This window comes from Scyliorhinus torazame, chromosome 7 (genome assembly GCF_047496885.1).
Source record: "Scyliorhinus torazame isolate Kashiwa2021f chromosome 7, sScyTor2.1, whole genome shotgun sequence".
In the NCBI taxonomy this organism is placed as follows: domain Eukaryota; kingdom Metazoa; phylum Chordata; class Chondrichthyes; order Carcharhiniformes; family Scyliorhinidae; genus Scyliorhinus; species Scyliorhinus torazame.
In genome coordinates, this window is record NC_092713.1 from 125,373,942 (window position 1) to 125,394,423 (window position 20,482).

The 20,482-nt window shown below is 43.2% G+C and overlaps 1 protein-coding gene across 7 annotated transcripts in view; it reads right to left on the minus strand.

Moving 5' to 3' along the window:
• The window catches only part of nek7 (NIMA-related kinase 7), a 353,502-nt gene extending 333,289 nt beyond the window's left edge, over positions 1-20,213 (minus strand). For 4 of the 7 annotated variants that reach the window (XM_072511457.1, XM_072511456.1, XM_072511450.1 and 1 more), the window contains exon 1: positions 20,045-20,213. The gene's annotated coding sequence lies outside the window, so the exon portion shown is untranslated. Of the gene's footprint in view, positions 1-19,579; positions 19,695-19,967 lie in introns of those variants that run through there. The other 3 variants (XM_072511452.1, XM_072511453.1, XM_072511455.1) reach the window with 3 other exon arrangements.
• Between the last annotated feature and the right edge of the window lie 269 nt (positions 20,214-20,482).

Here is a 20,482-nt window from a genome sequence, read left to right on the forward strand (position 1 = left end):
CATTAGCCACTCTGACCCATATTGGGCCTATGATGCCTGATCTCAAACCATTGCCAGGCGTGTTTTCCAACATTCAACTTTAAACTATATTTAACTATTGTAGTTAATATTTGTGCTGATAAAGTGGAAAGCAGAACAAAGAATACCAGCTGTTGGTCAGGAATAAAGGGATGGGGAATGGACAAGAGGCCAGAATTGAAGAAATCTAGAAATCTTTAAAGTTGTAGGAATTGAAGAGGAGATACGGAGGGGTAAAGTCATGGAGGGATTTGAAAACAAGGTGAGAATTTTAAATGCAAGATGTTGCTTAACCAGGAGCCAATGTAGATCAGCATACACAAGGAAATGGTGAGCACAGTTTTGAATGAGCTTGGATTATGGAGGGTTGAAGATGGGAGGCCAGGTAGGAATGGGTTGAGTTGTAAAGTCTGGCGGAAACAAAGGCAAAGATGAGAGTTTCAGCAGCAGTTGGGATTTACGGTCAGAAGTGAATTGGGAGTTTTATTCCAGGGGCAGAAGAAGTAGTGGAACTTGGGTGTTTTTCTGCAGGGTGTTTCTCTGCAGTGTGGGATTGAACAATGTAATGCACTGCCGCATAAAATTATATTGTGGCATGAAAGCCAAAATTAATATAACTGTGACAAGAATATGACAATAGGAACTAAAAGCCTTATTTGACCCCAACATGAGATGCTGACCATATTTCTGCTCCATCAACAAAACTACCTACGTTCACCTCTTTAATACTGCTCATCTCAGACACTGCCTCCTCAGCCAAAACGTTCATTCGCCAAGCCTTTGTTACCACTAGATTTGAGTATTTGAAAGCTCCATCTTCCTATCTTCCAATAAATACTACATCCAAACTCTGCCACCCTTTTCCCAACTAATGCCAATTTCCTTTTCCCCTGTGCTCTTTGGCCTGCAGTGGCTCCCACATGATTTTTTTAAAAATCATCCATACTTTCAAATCCCCAAAGCCCACAACTCTCTCTAAACTCCTTCAGTAATACAACCAAAGAACTCTAGACAGTTATATTTCCAGCCGCCCGCACATCCCTGATTGTTAAATCAGTCCACCACTGGCAGCCATACTTTCAGCTGCTATGGTCCTTAGCTCTCAACCGCGAACCTCTCCTGCATTCTTTCAGATTGTGCTTAAAACCTGACTCACTGATCAAGATTGTGGTCATCTGTCCCAATATCTTCTTTTGTGGCTCGGTGTCAAAGTTTGTTTGGTAACGCTCCAAATGCCTGGGACAATTTACTACATAAATGACTTGATCGAAATGTAAGCCGTTGTTTTTGTTGGTTATGAGCAGGAAGTGCAAACAAGTGCAAGATTTCTGTTAGACCATAAATTAATATAGATAGTTCCCCAAATGAAACATGGACACTTCCTTTCTCTGCATGCTGGCTAGTCCATTGTAAAATACTGTTGCGGGAAACTCAAGTTGGATCCATTAAACTCCACAGGATGCAGCATTGCATTTTCTCCACAATTATAACCTTTGAAAAACCCACACAATTTGAACTATTATGACAAAGTGAAAAGGCGACACCAGCTTGAACTCTAACAAAATGAATTCCTGTACAAAATACTAAATACAACTAAAATAATGCATCAGGCAGTCTAGATCTTGAATGAATTAAAAATCTCCCAGAACCAGAACGACAAACATGAAGGCTGCTGGTGTGGGAAATATGAATGTCTTATTCATGCATCAAGGACTCTTCTCTAGTTTTAGATTAGTGTGTCTCATCTGGACAGTGAAGATGGAGCGAGCTGTTCACAATATGTGCCTGCAATATACCTGACACAGACGTGTTTAATGTTGGCTCAGGGTGCCAAACGTAGAATATGTTCCATTCACAGAATGAACATACCTTACCACCCTGGAGTTGTCGCACTGTAGCAACTGAATGTTGAAAATATTTGCATACGCATTGTGCAGTGGTAGAAAATAACAGGATTTGTGACAAACATGCCAACATTTCCAAACCACCCTTATTGCAATATAGGATCTCTGCAGTGCAGAAGGCGGCCATTCGGCCCATGAGTCTACATTGACCCTTGGAAAGAGCACCCTACCTAGGCCCACACCCCGACCCTATCCCTGTAACCCAGTAACCCCACCTAACCTTTTTGGACACTAAGGGCAATTTAGCATGGCCAATCCACCTAACTTGCACATCTTTGGACCGTGGGAGGAAATCGGAGCACCCGGAGGAAACCCATGCAGACACGGGGAGAAAGTGCAAACTCCATACAGACAAGTCACCCAATGCCAGGATTGAACCCAGGCCCTTGGTGCTGTGAGGCAGCAGTGCTAATATGTGTTATGCCAAACAATAAGGCAGACTTAGTCCACTTCATAATTGAAGTGATTTACTACATCACACTGACAAATCCAACATTTCCCCACCCACAATACACCATATTTACCCAAAGAGCTACAAGCAAGAAATACTCACATGGATAGGTGAATCTCTCTTTTGCGTCACTTCATATTAATTGTTAACATGTGTATGCTGGGCTGCATGGTGGTGCAGTGGTTAGCACTGCTGCCTACAGCACCGAGGACCCGGGTTCAATCCCGGCCCTGGGTCACTGTCCCTGTGGAGTTTCCACATTCTCCCTGTGTCTGCATAACCCAAAGATGTGCAGGTTAGGTGGATTGGCCACGCTAAATTGCCCCTTAATTGGAAAAAAATAATTTGGTACTCTAAATTTTAATTGTGTTTTAAAAAGACATGACATGTGCATGCTGTGCATCATGTGTCACAGCTACTGCTGAATGTTTCAAAAAATGATCATGTGCAGCACAGTAGCACAGTGGTTAGTACTGTTGCTTCACAGTGCCAGGGACTCAGGTTTGATTTCCAGCTTGCCACTGCCTGTGCGGAATCTGCAGTTCTCCCAGTGTCTGCATGTGTTTCCTCTGGGTCTCCAGTTTCCTCCCACAGGACCCGAAAGACGTGCTTGTTAGGTGAATTGGACATTCTGAATTCCCCCTAGTGTACCTGGACAGGCGCCAGGAGTGTGGCAACTAGGGGATTTTCACATTAACTTAATTGCAATGTTACTGTAAGCCTACTTGTGACAGTGGAGTAGTGCAACACCAAAGTTCACAATATCCAATAATTCTGCCATATGGAAATATGCCATCATGTTTGCTTGCAATGATACTGACATATCCAAAACAAATACAGCCCAAATTTGGTCTACATATTGAAGCAAACTGGTTAGAATTGAATGTCTTTCACATTGTAGCTGACCAACCAGTTTTCCCACACATAGACTAGAGATTTGTTTTATTTGTTCTTGGGATGTGGATCTGCATTTGTTGCCCATCCTAAATTGTCCTTGAACTGAGTGCTTGCTGGGCCATTTCAGTGGGGGACAGTGAAGAGTCAACCACATCGCTGTATGGGTCTGGAGTCACAAGTAGGCCAGACCAGGTGGACGGCAGATTTCCTTCCCTGGGTTTTTACGACAATTGGTAATGGTTTTCTGGTCATCTTTAGACCTTTAATTCCAAATTTTTGTTGAATTCAAGTTTTGATTCGAACTCAGGACCCCACAGCATTACCCTAGGTCTCTGGATTACTAGTCCAGTGACAATACCACTACGCCACCTCCCCATATGCCTCCATCTCTAATTTGATACATATTCCACGTCAATCAAGAGAGTGTTTAAAATAAAACCTCAGTGTCCTAAACACTTGATAAGTAACATCGTTGAGGGAAAGATTATACAGCTATTTGACTGTAGTGTACTTCACCCTCACTCTCATGAGAGACCAAAAACTCTTGGGAGTTAAAAACTAGTCTTAAATTACAAGTTATAGTGAGGGCTATCGGCATTCTAATTAGGATTCAAGAATGATAGACAGTTATACTTTGAGATTCGACTACAAGAAATTAGCAGATACCAATCATTTGTTACTAGTTATCTATGTCCAATAATGAATATGATTAAAGTTACATCACAAATAGTATATGGGAGTACTTAACCAATAACATTAAAGGTTTGCATGCTCAATTGAACTGTCCAATCATTACAACGGTAAGTATGTTGTCTTGCAACCAGTGGTCCAATATCTGGGTGTAGCCAATAAATCGTCTCCCTATCAGCAGACTTACGAGGGCCATCACAATGGCACCTTGTACACATTGTAGAATAGACCTTGAATTGCAACATATGCAATTTCTCTGCCTGAAAACTGGGTTCTCAGAGACATACTGTGTCCTTGCAATACCTGTTACACATAGCAATTGAAGAATTCAACTTCTCCAGTAAAATGGTGGAACTGTAGTTTTTAAAATGGTTGCAGTGTACTCTCATATTTAAGGGTACCCAAATTGTCCTCTTCAAATATTATTGTGCTCGTTAAACATTTTTTTAAAAATTGGATGTATTTTAAACTGCCTACAAATGCACAAAACAGTAACACACATGGTATGTAGACAAGCAAGAAGAACGGAGAGTGAATTTCAACCTGAACTACGTAGTATGTAGACAAGCAAGAAGAACGGAGAGTGAATTTCAACCTGAACTAAATGTTGGTGAATGTGCAGATGTCTCAAAAGTCAACGCTAAATCCAGACGCGCACATTTTTTTTTACCTTTTTGATATCGATTGCATGTAAAGGAAACTGAAATTGCAAGGCTTTCAAAAATATTCAATTACAATGAATCTGCACTGGGCATGAGGGAATGCATTGGAATATGTAGGTTTTGTCTGATTCAAATCAGTTGTTTTACTCATTACCAGTTTCTGTATTAAATTCTCATTACTGTACAGCAATAAAACAGATCCAGGGGAGGCAGTGGCATAGCGGTATTGTCACTGGATTAGTAAACGAGAAACCCAGGGTAATGCTCTGTGGACCCGGGTTTGAATCCCGCCACTGCAGGTGGTAAAATTCGAATTCAATAAAAATCTGAAATTAGAAGTCTAATGATGACCATGAAACTATTGTAGATTGGCATTTTAGAAACCAATCTGGTTTACTAATGTCCTTTAGAGTAGGAAATATGCCGTCCATATCTGGTGTGGTCTACATGTGACTCCAGACCCACAGCACTGTGGTTGACTCTTACTGCCCCCTCATGGACAACTAGCGGAGGGCAAGAAAAAAAGAACAAATACAAGGTTCTAGAGTATAATAGATTTTCTAAAGAGGCTATATCGATGAATAAAAATCTTTCATTTTGGGATATAACCTAGAACATCCAACAAGAATAAAAATCTGAGCTGCTGGAGCCTCATGTTAAAATTTGGCAAAAACATGTCATTCTCAAACATTTTTATTACCACTTTACACACATGGAAGTTAACAAGTCAGCACAACATGAACAGTATTTAATGACTAAACTAGAAGCTTTAAACTGATAAATATGTTTCCTTCTATTATAGCAAAAATAATATTAATTATAACCACATATCAATCTATTAAATAACTTATATCTTGCTCAATTTTTCATTGTCAAAAACAAGCAACTCATCCAACAGCAGGAGTGGCTTTAAAGGATGGTTCAATGCTGAAACAAATGTCCTCAAGCTACTTCAAGATCTAAGCTACAACCTTCTGCTCTATCAGTTCTTGGTTCACTGTACATGATAAGTCACTATTGCCGGAGCCATTGATTTACATTGGCTGGGAAAGTCAAATTCCACTTCTATGACTGGAACGCTCGGATATATGCCAGTGTCTTTGAGAACTATACACCTTCAATTTAGGTGTATTTTGCACAAAAATCAGAATCCAATGGCCTTGATTCTCATCAGAACATAACTAGTAATTCCTACTTGAAAATTAACTCTGTTTCTCTCCACAGTTGCTGCCCAACCTGCTGAATATTTTTCGCACTTTTTTGCTTTTTATTTCAGATTTCCAGCATCTGCAGTACTTCACTTCTGGAAAATTACAGGGCTGTTTTTGTAGAGCCTGGTTACAGACTGTTCCCTCAGTCAGAATGGGAAGGTTAATAAGCACTTGCCCTATATGCTTTTATTATAAAAATTGTGGGCAGGATTCTCCGTCCTGCCAGACACGTTTTCTGGCGCGGCGTGCCTCCACTGACAGCTGGATCCTCCCACCCGGCAGCCAGCAAGAGGTTTCCCATTGTGGGCACCCCCACGGCGTCAGGAAATCCACGTACATGGGTGCGCTGTTGGCAAAGCGGATGATCCCGCTGATGGAGAATCCCACTCTGTTTCTTTGAATTCTATACTATCATCCAATTTTCACTTTTAAATAGTTAAGATGGCAACCAAGAGCACTGGCAAAATGCCAGTTTACGCAAAATGGCAACTAAATACCATATATCATAGAAAACAAATGCAAAAAAACACATCTTATCTAATTATTATGGGCAAATAGCAAAATCATCTCAAACACTAGTACATCTGAATTTGTCCTACTTTGCCTTAATTCAGTCTCAGCTGGTGCAGGAGGATAGGGGGAAATTGTGTAAAGTGTGTGTGTGGATATATTATATACGTGTGTGTGTGTATACTATATATATATATATATATATATATATATTATATAAAGTATGCGTGTGTGTGTGTGTATATATAAAAAGGTGTGTGTGTATATATACACACAAGTCTTAGAACACCAGGTTAAAGTCCAACAGATTTGTTTCGAATCACTGGCCTTCGGAGCACTGCCCCATCCTCAGGTGAATGAAGAGGTAGATTCCAGAAACATACATATATATATATATATATAGACAGAGTCAAAGATGCAAGATTGAATGAGAGTAATTAAGTCTTTACAGGTCCAAATGGAGCAACTGGAGAGAGGGATAATCACAGGTTAAAGAGGTGTAAATTGTCTCAAGCCAGGACAGTTGATACGATTTCGCAAGCACAGGCCAGATGGTGGGGGGGTGAATGTCATGTGACATGAATCCACGGTCCCGGTTGAGGCCGTACTCATGTGTGCAGAACGTGGCTACAAGTTTCTGCTCTGCGATTCTGCGTTGTCGCGCATCCTGAAGGCCGCCTTGGTGAACGCTTACCTGAAGATCAGAGGCTGAATGTCCTTGACTGCTGAAGTGTTCCCCGACTGGAAGGGAACATTCCTGCCTGGCGATTGTCGCGCGATGTCCATTCATCCATTGTCGCAGCGTCTGCATGGTCTCGCCAATGTGCCATGCTTCGGGACATCCTTTCCTGCAGTGTATGAGGTAGACAACGTTGGCCGAGTCGCACGAGTATGTACCGCATACCTGGTGGGTGGTGTTCTCATGTGTAATGGTGGTACCCATGTCGATGATCTGGCACGTCTTGCAGAGATTGCCATGGCAGGGTTGTGTGGTGTCATGGTCGCTGTTCTGAAGGCTGGGTAGTTTGCTGCAAACAATGGTTTGTTTGAGGTTGCGCGGTTGTTTGAAGGCAAGCAGTGGGGGTGTGGGGATGACCTTGGCAAGATGTTAGTCTGCATCGTAGATGTGGTGAAGGCTGCGAAGAAGATGTCATAGTTTCTCCGCTCCGGGGAAATACTGGACAACGAAGGGTGCTCTGTCGGTCATGTCCCATGTTTGTCTTCTGAGGAGGTCGGTGCGGTTTTTTGTTGTGGCGCAGTGGAACTGTCGATTGATGATTCGAGCACCATATCCCGTCCGTACGAGGGCATCTTTCAGCGTCTGTAGATGTCTGTTACCAATCCTACCAACTCTCCTGGCTTGAGACAATTCACACCTCTTTACCCTGTGATTATTCCTCTCTCCAGTTGCTCCATCTGGACCTGTAGACATAATTACCTGCAAATGCTCGCATTCAAAGTATTGTGTTGCATCTTTGACTCTGTCTATATACATGTTTCTGGAATCTACCTTTTCATTCACCTGAGGAAGGAGCAGTGCTCCGAAAGCTAGTGATTCGAAACAAACCTGTTGGACTTTAACCTGGTGTTCTAAGACTTCTTACTGTGCTCACGCCAGTCCAACGCCGGCATCTACACATCAGATATATATATATATATATTATATAAATAAAATATATGTGTGCGGTACACACACACATATATAAACAGTGTGTGCGTGTATATATAAATGCGTGCATATATGTATATAAAGTGTGCATGTGCAAAGTGTGTGAGAATTGAAAGGCCCTCGAAGAATCTACTAGGTTTCCTTTCTATTAATTACAATTGCAGAAAAGCAGTTGGGATCCGCATGTGATCCATCTACCCAATTTCTGCTTCAAGCAGTCAAAATGAAAATCAAATCCCACAAAGCTGCACTGTTGTAATTATAGAAAGAGATTCACTGACAGTCAATAGAGATTTTAAAAAACATCATTTCAATGAGCATGTTCCAGCTCAAAAGAGAATGGCTCGGTTGTATGCAAATTCTTAGAATCCAAGATCAGGTTAATAACTAAACAGAATGAAATAGCATCAACACACTATTAGAAGGTATTCAACAAGGTGTATTTGGCATAGTTCAGGTACAGCATTATGGAAGAAATGTATAACATGGATTGAAAGCTGTACTCCAAGGAATCAATGCCAATTCAACTTGTACATAGGTATGTTTTGTTTTGTGTTACAGAAAACACGGTCTTCAAATTTGCCAAAGGCACAAACCTAGGAAATTTATCAAACCACAAAGGTGACCGTAAAATGTAGACAGATGAGCGGACTAGGCAGACAGATGGCCGATGCAATTTAATGTGGACGTGTTTGAAGTATTACATTTTGGAACACAGAACAAAATCATAAACATGACTTTAGGACATCCCAAAGTAATCCAAGCCAAATGAATGACTTCTGAAATGTAATCACTGTTGTAATGCAGGAAAGACAAGGGTTGGGTGCATAAATGTAATGGAAGGACACTGCACATCTCTGGACAGTCTTCAACACTTTATTAGTATGACACTGAAATGAAAACCTTGATTACATTCCCGTGGGCAGCACGGTAGCATTGTGGATAGCACAATTGCTTCACAGCTCCAGGGTCCCAGGTTCGATTCCAGCTTGGGTCACTGTCTGTGCGGAGTCTGCACATCCTCCCTGTGTGTGCGTGGGGGTGCTCCGGTTTCCTCCCACAGTCCAAAGATGTGCAGGTTAGGTGGATTGGCCATGATAAATTGCCCTTAGTGTCCAAAATTGCCCTTCGTGTTGGGTGGGGTTACTGCGTTATGGGGATAGGGTGGAGGTGTTGACCTTGGGTAGGGTGCTCTTTCCAAGAGCCGGTGCAGACTCGATGGGCCGAATTGCCTCCTTCTGCACTGTAAATTCTATGGTAAGTCTTTAAAACAGCTTGACCACAAAGCAAGAATGATACCAATAGCAGTAACCAGACAGTTTTAAGAAAAACTACAAACCTACGGAGATAAATCAGCAGAGAAAAAGAACAAAGCTTACTAAAATAAGTTTTGAGTGATTACTGAAAATTGACAGGAAATACAGCAATGGAAGCACATTTAAAACTAGTAGGATGTTGTTTTGGAGAATTACTTACAACCGAAGCAAGTTTTACAAAGTGGGAGAAAAATATGATTAAGTATTGTATTACTGTGCAGCTTAGACTATCAGTGAAGAGTGCTAAATCTTTATCTCATCTGCTATGTTATATAACAATGCATTTACCATATTACAATAGTGGAAACATCTATGCAGCAGAAGTACATTAACCATAGATGACCAATGAGCACAGACATTTATATATACTGTACTTATTTGTAACGCTACTTTTTGATTTAAATGTCATTCCTATCAATTTCTGAAAAGGTTTCGATATTGAAAACATTAATATACACTTATCAACAACATCTGTCACAATTGCTCATTTCAAGTTTTACTATTTCGTTACTTTTAAACAATGCACCAACTTTGGAGTAACGAGCAAACTTACAAGCAGATCTGGATGGCAAATGCTGCAATGCTTATTTTCTAAAGATATACAGTGCACAATTTCATAAATAAAGAAACTTAATAAATGATGCCCAATTCTCTGACAGAAAGAGCCAGGAAGCAAAAAAAACAACTTCGGAATCCAAACAACTGTAAGAAATTATTTCAGTATTATTACAGCAAAAAGTTATTGAAGAAGAAATTAGGTTTCTAATGAATGCAGCACAGGCTAAAATAAGAGATGAACTTAAATACATAGCTTACTAAATGAGTGCCCCCTGAAACTAAGCTCGAGAGAAGATTTTAGCTGCCAACTTGATTCTAGCAGGTTCCACAACTAAAGTTAATAGTTTGAAATTCAAAGATAGGATTCAAGACTAACAATTCCTCAGGAAAATACATCATATATCCATGGGTGCTATATAAGAAATGGAATTAAATCTACACAGCGCTGACGGTCATCAAAACAAACCAAAGCCGTGCCTATTTTAAAAAAGTGACAAAATACACCCAAGTAAAAACATCTTGCATCAGTAACAGACAAATTAGCAGAATTGATTACATATAAATTCAAGGTTAGTCACCTGAAATTAACATACTAAAGGCAGCCAATTTGGTTATCAGAAGGCCTAAATCATACCTGTCCAACTTCCTTAATTTTGAGGAAGTGACATTCCAAGTGGATACTGGAAGTCCCACAATGTTGTATACCTTTTGCTTCAAAATGCATGTGACAACATTAAATAAAGAAGGCTACTACACAAGGTTAAGATAGTAAATACGCTATGTAAAGCTTGGACAAGAGAGCGGGGAAGCACTTAAGGGAATCACATCAAGACGGAAGGGCTGGATTGTCCCAGGGATGCCTGGGGAAAGAGGCCCCCATGTTTCTGATCTACATTATCAACTTAAGTTCAGAAAGACAGTGGAAGGTCATCAAGTTTGCAGGCAATAAATTGTCAGAGATAGCAAACGGTATTATCCAATCAAGCTGGCAAAAAATCGAGAGGACTCGGATAATGTTTGCAAGTGGCAAAACTGTGGCATATTAAATCAATGCAACTAAGTGCAAAGTATTGCACACAAAAGAAAAAGGACAGTACAACAATTGAAATAGTTATTAGAGGATAGGCTGAAAGAATTCAGAGAATGATGGTGAATTCACCATACATTATTCCTGAAATAAACAAGCAAAACACGGAGTAAAAATTACAATCTAAGCATTTGTGGACAGAGAAATAGAACTGAAAAAGGTGAATGTAGCAAATCTTAACCAAGTACAGAGACAAGGAACGGGCAAGTGGGCATCAAACAAAAAAGATGGCAAACGCGTGGAAGGTAGGGTGGATTTCCCATATTTTTATTGCTTACATTTCCAATACAAGTTCATCGAACTGAAATAAGGTCAAAGAGACACAGCCTGAGTGAGTATGACACATCCAGAGTGGGAATTTGAAACTTGGTAATTTGGTGCAGTGAGGTAATTCGGTGCAGAGTGGGAGAAGGTGCTTTTTCCCCTACTGTTTTGTTCTCTCTCTTTCTTCTGGCCTGTAACTTTTAATCTGCAGTGAGATAACCAGAGAGCATCTGAGACCCTCAGAAGGTAAGTAAGTGAGTTTTACTCATTTTTACATTTATTACCTTTTCAAATTGTGTGTGTGGGGGGGGGGTGCGGGGGAGAGAACTGAAGTGACATCACAGAAAAACTGTGACCTGAGTGGCTGGTTGGGAATCTACACTAAATTAAAAAAATTAAGCATTGGTCAACTAATTAAACATAATTACTTAATTATAATTTAGAGGGGTATCTAAGCCAGAGATTGGAGAGTACTGTATTTAGCTTTCACATTTATAGTAGAAATCTAGTGCTAGGAAACAGATAGTTAACAGTAACTTTTTTTTTTAAATTTTAAGTTTTAACTTTAATTTACTAATTAATTGACGCAATGTCAGTTAGAGGGGTGCAGTGCTCTGACTGTGAGATGTGGCAGGTCCGGGAAGCTTCCAGCGTCCCGGATGGCTTCATCTGCAGAAAGTGCACATAACTGGAGCTCCTCACAGACCGCATGGTTCGGTTGGAGCAGCAAGTGGATGCACTTAGGAGCATGCAGGTGGCGGAAAGCGTCATAGACAGCAGTTATATAAATGTGGTCACCCAAGGTGCAGGCAGAGAAATGGGTGACCACCAGAAAGGGCAGACAGTCAGTGCAGGAAGCCCCTGTGGTTGTCCCCCTCTCGAACAGGTATACCCCTTTGGATACTGTCGGGGGGATAGCCTATCAGGGGAAAACAGCAGCAGCCCGAGCAGTGGCACCACGGCTGGCTCTGATGTTCAGAAGGGAGGGTCTAAGCGAAGAGCAATAGTCATCGGGGACTCTATAGTCAGGGGCACAGACAGGCGCTTCTGTGGACGTGAAAGAGTCTCCAGGATGGTATGTTGCCTCCCTGGTGCCAGGGTCCAGGATGTCTCTGAACGAGTAGAGGGCATCCTGAAGGGAGAGGGCAAACAGGCAGAGGTTGTTGTACATATTGGTACTAATGACATAGGCAGGAAGGGGCATGAGGTCCTGCAGCAGGAGTTCAGGGAGATAGGCAGAAAGTTAAAAGCCAGGACCTCTAGGGTTGTAATCTCGGGATTACTCCCTGTTCCATGTGCCAGTGAGGCTAGAAATAGGCAGATAGAGCAGCTAAACACGTGGCTAAACAGCTGGTGTAGGAGGGAGGGTTTCCGTTATCGGGACCACTGGGAGCTCTTCTGGGGCAGGCGTGACCTATATAAAGGACGGGTTGCATCTAGACTGGAGAGACATAAATATCCTGGCCGCGAGGTTTGCTCGTGTCACACGGGAGGGTTTAAACTAGTATGGCAGGGGAGTGGGCACGGGAGCAATAGGTCAGAAGGTGAGAGCATTGAAGGAGATCTAGGGAATAGGGACAGTATGGCTCTGAGGCAGAGCAGACAGGGAGAAGTTGCTGAACACAGCGGGTCTGGTGGCCTGAAGTGCATATGTTTTAATGCAAGAAGTATTACGGGTAAGGCAGATGAACTTAAGAGCTTGGATTAGTACTTGGAACTATGATGTTGTTGCCATTACAAAGACCTGGTTGAGGGAAGGGCATGATTGGCAGCTAAACGTTCCAGGATTTAGATGTTTCAGGCGGGATAGAGAGGGATGTAAAAGGGGTGGCGGAGTTGTGCTACTGGTTAGGGAGGATATCACAGCTGTACTATGGGAGGACACCTCAGAGGGCAGTGAGGCTACATGGGTAGAGATCAGGAATAAAAAGGGTGCAGTCACAATGTTGGGGGTTTACTACAGGCCTCCCAACAGCCAGCGGGAGATAGAAGAGCAGATAGGTAAACAGATTTTGCAAAAGAGTAAAAACAACAGGGTTGTGGTGATGGGAGACTTCAACTTCCCCAATATTGACTGGGACTCACTTAGTGCCAGGGGCTTAGACGGGGCAGAGTTTGTAAGGAGCATCCAGGGGGGGCTTCTGAAAACAATATGTAGCTACTCCAACTAGGGATGGGGCGGTACTGGACCTGGTATTGGGGAATGAGCCTGGCCAGGTGGTAGGAGTTTCAGTAGGGGAACATTTCGGGAACAGTGACCACAATTCAGTAAGTTTTAAAGTGCTGGTGGACAAGGATAAGAGTGGTCCTAGGGTGAATGTGCTAAATTGGGGGAAGGCTAATTATAACAATATTAGGCGGGAACTGAAGAACCTAGATTAGGGCGGATGTTTGAGGGTAAATCAACATCTGACATGTGGGAGGCTTTCAAGTGTCAGTTGAAAGGAATTCAGGACCGGCATGTTCCTGTGAGGAAGAAGGATAAATACAGCAATTTTCGGGAACCTTGGATAACGAGACATATTGTAAGCCTCGTCAAAAAGAAAAAGGAGGCATTTGTCAGGGCTAAAAGGCTGGGAACAGACGAAGCCTGCGAGGAATATAAGGAAAGTAGGAAGGAACTTAAGCAAGGAGTCAGGAGGGCTAGAAGGGGTCACGAAACGTCATTGGCAAATAGGGTTAAGGAAAATCCCAAAGCTTTTTACATGTACATAAAAAGCAAGAGGGTAGCCAGGGAAAGGGTTGGCCCACTGAAGGATAGGCAAGGGAATCTATGTGTGGAGCCAGAGGAAATGGGCGAGGTACTAAATGAATACTTTGCATCAGTATTTACCAAAGAGAAGGAATTAGTCGATGTTGAGTCTGGAGAAGGGTGTGTAGATAGCCTGGGTCACATTGAGATCCAAAAAGACGAGGTGTTGGGCATCTTGAAAAATATTAAGGTAGATAAGTCCCCAGGGCCTGATGGGATCTACCCTAGAATACTGAAGGAGGCTAGAGAGGAAATTGCTGAGGCCTTGACAGAAATCTTTGGATCCTCACTGTCTTCAGGTGATGCCCCGGAGGACTGGAGAATAGCCAATGTTGTTCCTCTGTTTAAGAAGGGTAGCAAGGATAATCCAGGGAACTACAGGCCGGTGAGCCTTACGTCAGTGGTAGGGAAATTACTGGAGAGAATTCTTCGAGACAGGATCTACTCCCATTTGGAAGCAAATGGACGTATTAGTGAGAGGCAGCATGGTTTTGTGAAGGGGAGGTTGTGTCTCACTAACTTGATAAGAGTTTTTCGAGGAGGTCACAAAGATGATTGATGCAGGTAGGGCAGTGGATGTTGTCTATATGGCCTTCAGTAAGGCCTTTGACAAGGTACCTCATGGTAGACTAGTACAAAAGGTGAAGTCACACGGGATCTGGGGTGAGCTGGCAAGGTGGATACAGAACTGGCTCGGTCATAGAAGGCAGAGAGTAGCAATGGAAGGTTGCGTTTCTAATTGAAGGGCTGTGACTCGTGGTGTTCCGCAGGGATCAGTGCTGGGACCTTTGCTGTTTGTAGTATATATAACTGATTTGGAGGAGAATGTAACTGGTCTGATTAGTAAGTTTGCAGACGACACAAAGGTTGGTGGAATTGCGGATAGCGATGAGGACTGTCAGAGGATACAGCAGGATTTAGATTGTTTGGAGACTTGGGCAGAGAGATGGCAGATGGAGTTTAATCCGGACAAATGTGAGGTAATGCATTTTGGAAGGTCTAATGCAGGTAGGGAATATACAGTGCATGGTAGAACTCTCAAGAGTATTGAAAGTCAGAGAGATCTAGGTGTACAGGTCCACAGGTCACTGAAAGGGGCAACACAGGTGGAGAAGGTAGTCAAGAATGCATACGGCATGCTTGCCTTCATTGGCCGGGGCATTGAGTATAAGAATTGGCAAGTCATGTTGCAGCTGTATAGGACCTCAGTTAGGCCACACTTGGAGTATAGTGTTCAGTTCTGGTCGCCACACTACCAGAAGGATGTGGAGGCTTTAGAGAGGGTGCAGAAGAGATTTACCAGAATGTTGCCTGGTATGGAGGGCATTAGCTATGAGGAGCGGTTGAATAAACTCGGTTTGTTCTCACTGGAACGACGGAGGTTGAGTTGCGACCTGATAGAGGTCCACAAAATTATGAGGGGCATAGACAGAGTGGATAGTCAGAGGCTTTTCCCCAGGGTAGAGGGATCAATTACTAGGGGGCATCGGTTTAAGGTGCGAGGGGCAAGGTTTCGAGTAGATATACGAGGCAAGTTTTTTTTTTTTTTTAAACAGAGGGTAGTGGGTGCCTGGAACTCGCTACCGGAGGTGGTGGTGGAAGCAGGGACGATAGTGACATTTAAGGGGCATCTTGACAAATACATGAATAGGATGGGAATAGAGGGATACGGACCCAGGAAGTGTAGAAGATTGTAGTTTAGTCAGGCAGCATGGTCGGCACGGGCTTGGAGGGTCGAAGGGCCTGTTCCTGTGCTGTACTTTTCTTTGTTCTTTGAAACGTTGGTTTGGATTTGAGGGTTTGTGGTGCAGCCACAGCACAACGTCCACAAAATCTGTCAAAATGAAGTTTTTGCAGCACTATCACATGCTTGCAAACAGAATATTTATAAATCTGCACAGAAACATGTTAAAAAATATATTTAAATTTAAATAATTTAAACAGCCATTTTGATAGTTCATATCATCCTGGGACCAATGTCCTTATTAGCTATTCACGAACTGAGAGGAAACCCTTTCCACCTGGTAAAAACAACCCTAATATGTAATGGCAAGGAACTTCCCATCACTACCATATTTTTCCTTTTAATATTAATGTCAGAGTTCAAGAACAAAGCCTCTGGAACAGCATTATAGTGCACCCACTGTCCTCACACTGCTGGTATTTCATTGTTGGAATGATAGCAAACACTGACCGCTTCGCTATCATTAACACAGCAAAATCAGGTTTTCAACTCAGCTCGTCTCTCCGGTCAGTGCCTTATCTGCTGACTATTTCCAACTTTATACGTGTGTCCTCCAAATTTCCAATATCTGAAAAATTTAACTTTGTATTACAATAATGAGCGATGCTGATAAACCAGGAGTAGGGAAATCCTGTTGGGTGCCAACTCAGACATTATTTTTGATCTAGTCACTAAGAAACATCCAAGTTCTGGAAGCAATAGAGTCAAAACGCTGAGGCCTTATATCTCAGAATCATTCAGAACAGACAGTAATTGCAACACAGTATGAAGCTATTTGGCCATCTAGTCCAGTCATTTTCAAGCCCAGGATCGCGACCCGCGGGTGGGTGCCAGGAGGGTCACAGGGCCATGCGTCGCGGTGTTCCCGACCGCAGGAAGAATTGCACAATGGCACGACCGGCTTTTAAAAATGCCAGCTATTCCGCGCATGCATGCCCCCTCAGCAATGCTCAGGGCCCGGAGCCCGGAGAAGCAGAACACCTCCTCCCGATGTCAGCAGGCTAACCCAGGACCAGATTTTTTTTTTTTTTTTTTAATTACTGGAGTCTTCCTGCCTGCAGCAGCGGCAAAGAGGTCACCCGCCCTGTGCACTGATGTCACATGTTCTGGGCGCGCGAGAGCGATTCCATCATTTTGCAGCTGCCAGCAGTGCTGGTGTGAATTCCAGAGCCTCTGGTGAACCCATGAAGAAGCTGAAAGCAGGAATAAAGAAGCATAAAGATGATTACTTGAGGTGTAGGTTATTAATTGTGCCACTGCAAATCAGTTGTATGCAGGGATGCACTGGCAAAAAAGTTTTAAATCCTCAAAACTTCAAAGACATTTGAAGACTAAGCATGGCGAGTTTGAGGACAAACCTGTTTTTTTTTTTCAACAGAAGTGAGATCTTAAATCATCAGCTGAAGTCAATGCCAGAAATGTAAAATTGAAAAACAAAGCAAGCAAGATCGTGACAACCAAGCAGGGCCACAACGGTCGGCTGGCGCGAGTCGCGAAGGTCGGCTGGTGGGGGTCACGACGGATGGTCATTTGGTAAAATGGGTCCTGGGCAAAAATGTTTGAAAACCTCTGATCTAGGCCATGCCAGCACTTGTAGCACAATCCTCCACTCTATCTCCATAGCCCTGCTATCCCCATAGCCCTGCTAGTTTATTTCCCTCAAGTGTCGATCCAAATTCCTTTTCAAATCATTGATTCATCTCGTGCAATTTTCTGTTCAGTGCCAAAAAATCAAAAAACAAGGTGTCATCAGACACAATGGGCTAAATGGCCTCCTCCTATGCTGCAACAATTCTATGATCTCTGCTTGCACTCTCATGGGCGATGAGTTCAAATATATTGGATTGAATTACATTGGAGGCTTACAACAAAAACTCTTCAACCACAAATTGAAGCAGGTAAAAGGATAACTGAGAAGCTTACAAAATACGAAGAAAAACTGAAATATTTATCTTAAGCTCTATTCTAAATTAAAACATAACTTCAGAACAGAACAACGGTTACAAAACAGTAAACGGTAACAAGATTGTTGTTCATAAGCATTGCTTCATGCAAAGAGTGATTGATATCTGGAATGATCTTTAAAAGATCATTGTATAGCACTCACGTTATAAGTTAGCACAGAATCACTGAATTAACGGTTTACAATGTAAACTCATTCAACCTGTTTCTGGCAAATCTGTCTCAAATATAAGAGTGGGTGAGTAATAAATCTTTGAAAGAGGAATATATCATATTGCTTTACTGGATTGGTAGCACAAGTGGATAGCACCGTGGCTTCACAGTGCCAGGGTCCCAGGTTCGATTCCCTGCTGGGTCACTGTCTGTGCGGAGTCTGCACGTTCTCCCCGTGTCTGCGTGGGTTTCCTCCGGGTGCTCCGGTTTCCTCCCACTGTCCAAAGACGTGCAGGTTAGGTGGATCGGCCATGATAAATTGCCCTTAGTGACTGGGTTACGGGGATGGGGTGGAAGTGAGGGCTTAAGTGGGCCGGTGCAGACTCGATGAGCCGAATGGCCTCCTTCTGCACTGTATGTTCTATGGCTCAATTCATAAGTTGACTTTTAATGACATGCATAAATTTCCTATTAAAGCATTCAGTTGCAACCTGGAAAACCTACTTGAAGAAAATTGCTCAAATCTTGGGATTTGTATCGGTCCATAGTTCACAAAGCAAAATAGTTCCACAATGGCATTCAAGAAAAATTAAACAGATTTCACAAACAATGCTTAAAGATCAAGGACAAGTCTGAAAGCAAAGTTTTAAAAAATATCTAGCATTAGACAATCAAAATAGATCAAAACATAGTTTGACAATATTAACAATGTTGCCTAAAACCAACTGCTCAAATCAAGTGATGGAAGACATGTTGAGTGTGTGACAAATTATTGCGTTTCAGCCAGTTGAGGAACACCAGCTGCCACCCACCCCCACATAAATAGGTGTAAAACTCATATATTCCACTGGAGTAATTATAATCCACAGTATTAATCAAACGTTTTTGGGGGAAACAGGAAATTAGCATTTGAGTAACTTTTCATGTTCTATCAGAAGCAACATACAGAATAATAATTGTAATTTTTTTCAATAAAGGACAAATACTCTTCTTAAATTGTTATGTCATGACTTCAGATTGAACAGGTCGACAATGTGCTCAGAATGTTAATGTAGTGGATGAATGCACGTTTAAATCAAAAAAGTTGCACAAATAAGCACGGGTAGGCCGTTTTAGCCCCTTGGGTTTGTTGTGCCATTCAATTAAATCATGGCCGATCTGCGACTTAACTCCAGGTAGAAGTCAAAAATCTGTCAATCCCAGTTTTACAAATAGCATTTGATCTAGCATCAATTTACATAAGAGTTCCAAACTTCACAGAATTGCACAGGAAGCCATTTGACCAATTGCGTCTGCACCAGCTCTCCAATTGAACATCATGATTTATCATTCTCGTGCATTTTCCCTGTACTCCTACACATTGTTTCTATTCAAGTAAACATCTAAAGCCTTCTTGTGTGCCTCGATTGAACCTGCCTCCAACACTTCCAGGCAGTGCATTCCAGACCCAAACCGCCCTGTGCACAGGGATGTTTTTGAAAGGAACGGTTCAATGTTCCCATGATTTAACCAAGAACCTGAGTCTAGACATTTTTTCACAGACTTGAAACATAACTGTCACCCACCTTACTTGCACTACGTGAAAGTTACATTTTAACAAAATGTGAAAAGCTTACTCGCCATGAAGGCTGAAGTTAACCCACTGAGCGCGAAAAGTACGGCATTGCAGCTTATTTAAAGGAACTACAAACGACAAAATAAAGCAGAAATGCTGAGAAAAAACATCACCACCTGAGAACCTGCTAATTTCACAACTCCAAACCGTCCCAGTGACAACGTTGTCCTTTGAATCAGGGCAACTTGCTGCTGGAAGTCAAGCGGCCTATCCGACAACAGACACGCCAGCCAGCCAATCCCAAGGGCTAGATTATTTAGCAGCGCTGGCAAGCGGCCAACGAGGGGCGGGAGCTGCACTGCCAGCGGGTTTGGTTGCTCCTTGGGCTGGCGCGCTCTCTCCACAGTTGCGCCTTGATTACAGTGCAGACGTTGAGGGAGAGAGACCGTGCCCGGAGAGGCTGAAGCCGTGGACGAAAAGTGAGCTCGATGGTGCGCTTCGAAACCGGCTCCGCCGCGAAGGGCCTCACAGGGATTGGAGGAGACCAGGCAAGCGGGAACTTACAATTTAGGCCGGAGGAACATCGTTTAGGCGGTGAGAAAAAGCTCCGCGATCAGGAGGCGACGATGCCATGTCCTTACCAGCAAGTGGCAGCCGTCGCTGTGTGGATTGTGATGATGGCGCCGCTTTTGGTTTCCTTCCACCTGCAGCCTGTGAAACGCGTGTGGCCGCTCCAGGCTCGAGCTCGGGCTCGCGCGCTGATGTCAATACAGGGACCGCGACGCCATTGGCTGGAACCTCCCAGCATTCCCTGGGACGCGCAGGCTGCGGGAGGCAGCACGTTGTGAGGGGGCGAGACTGCAGCGTGCGGGGAGGGCAAGGGGCGAGACTGCAGCGTGCGGGGAGGGCAAGGGGCGAGACTGCAGCGTGCGGGGGAGGGCAAGGGGCGAGACTGCAGCGTGCGGGGGAGGGCAAGGGGCGAGACTGCAGCGTGCGGGGGAGGGCAAGGGGCGAGACTGCAGCGTGCGGGGGAGGGCAAGGGGCGAGACTGCAGCGGGGGGGGCAAGGGGCGAGACTGC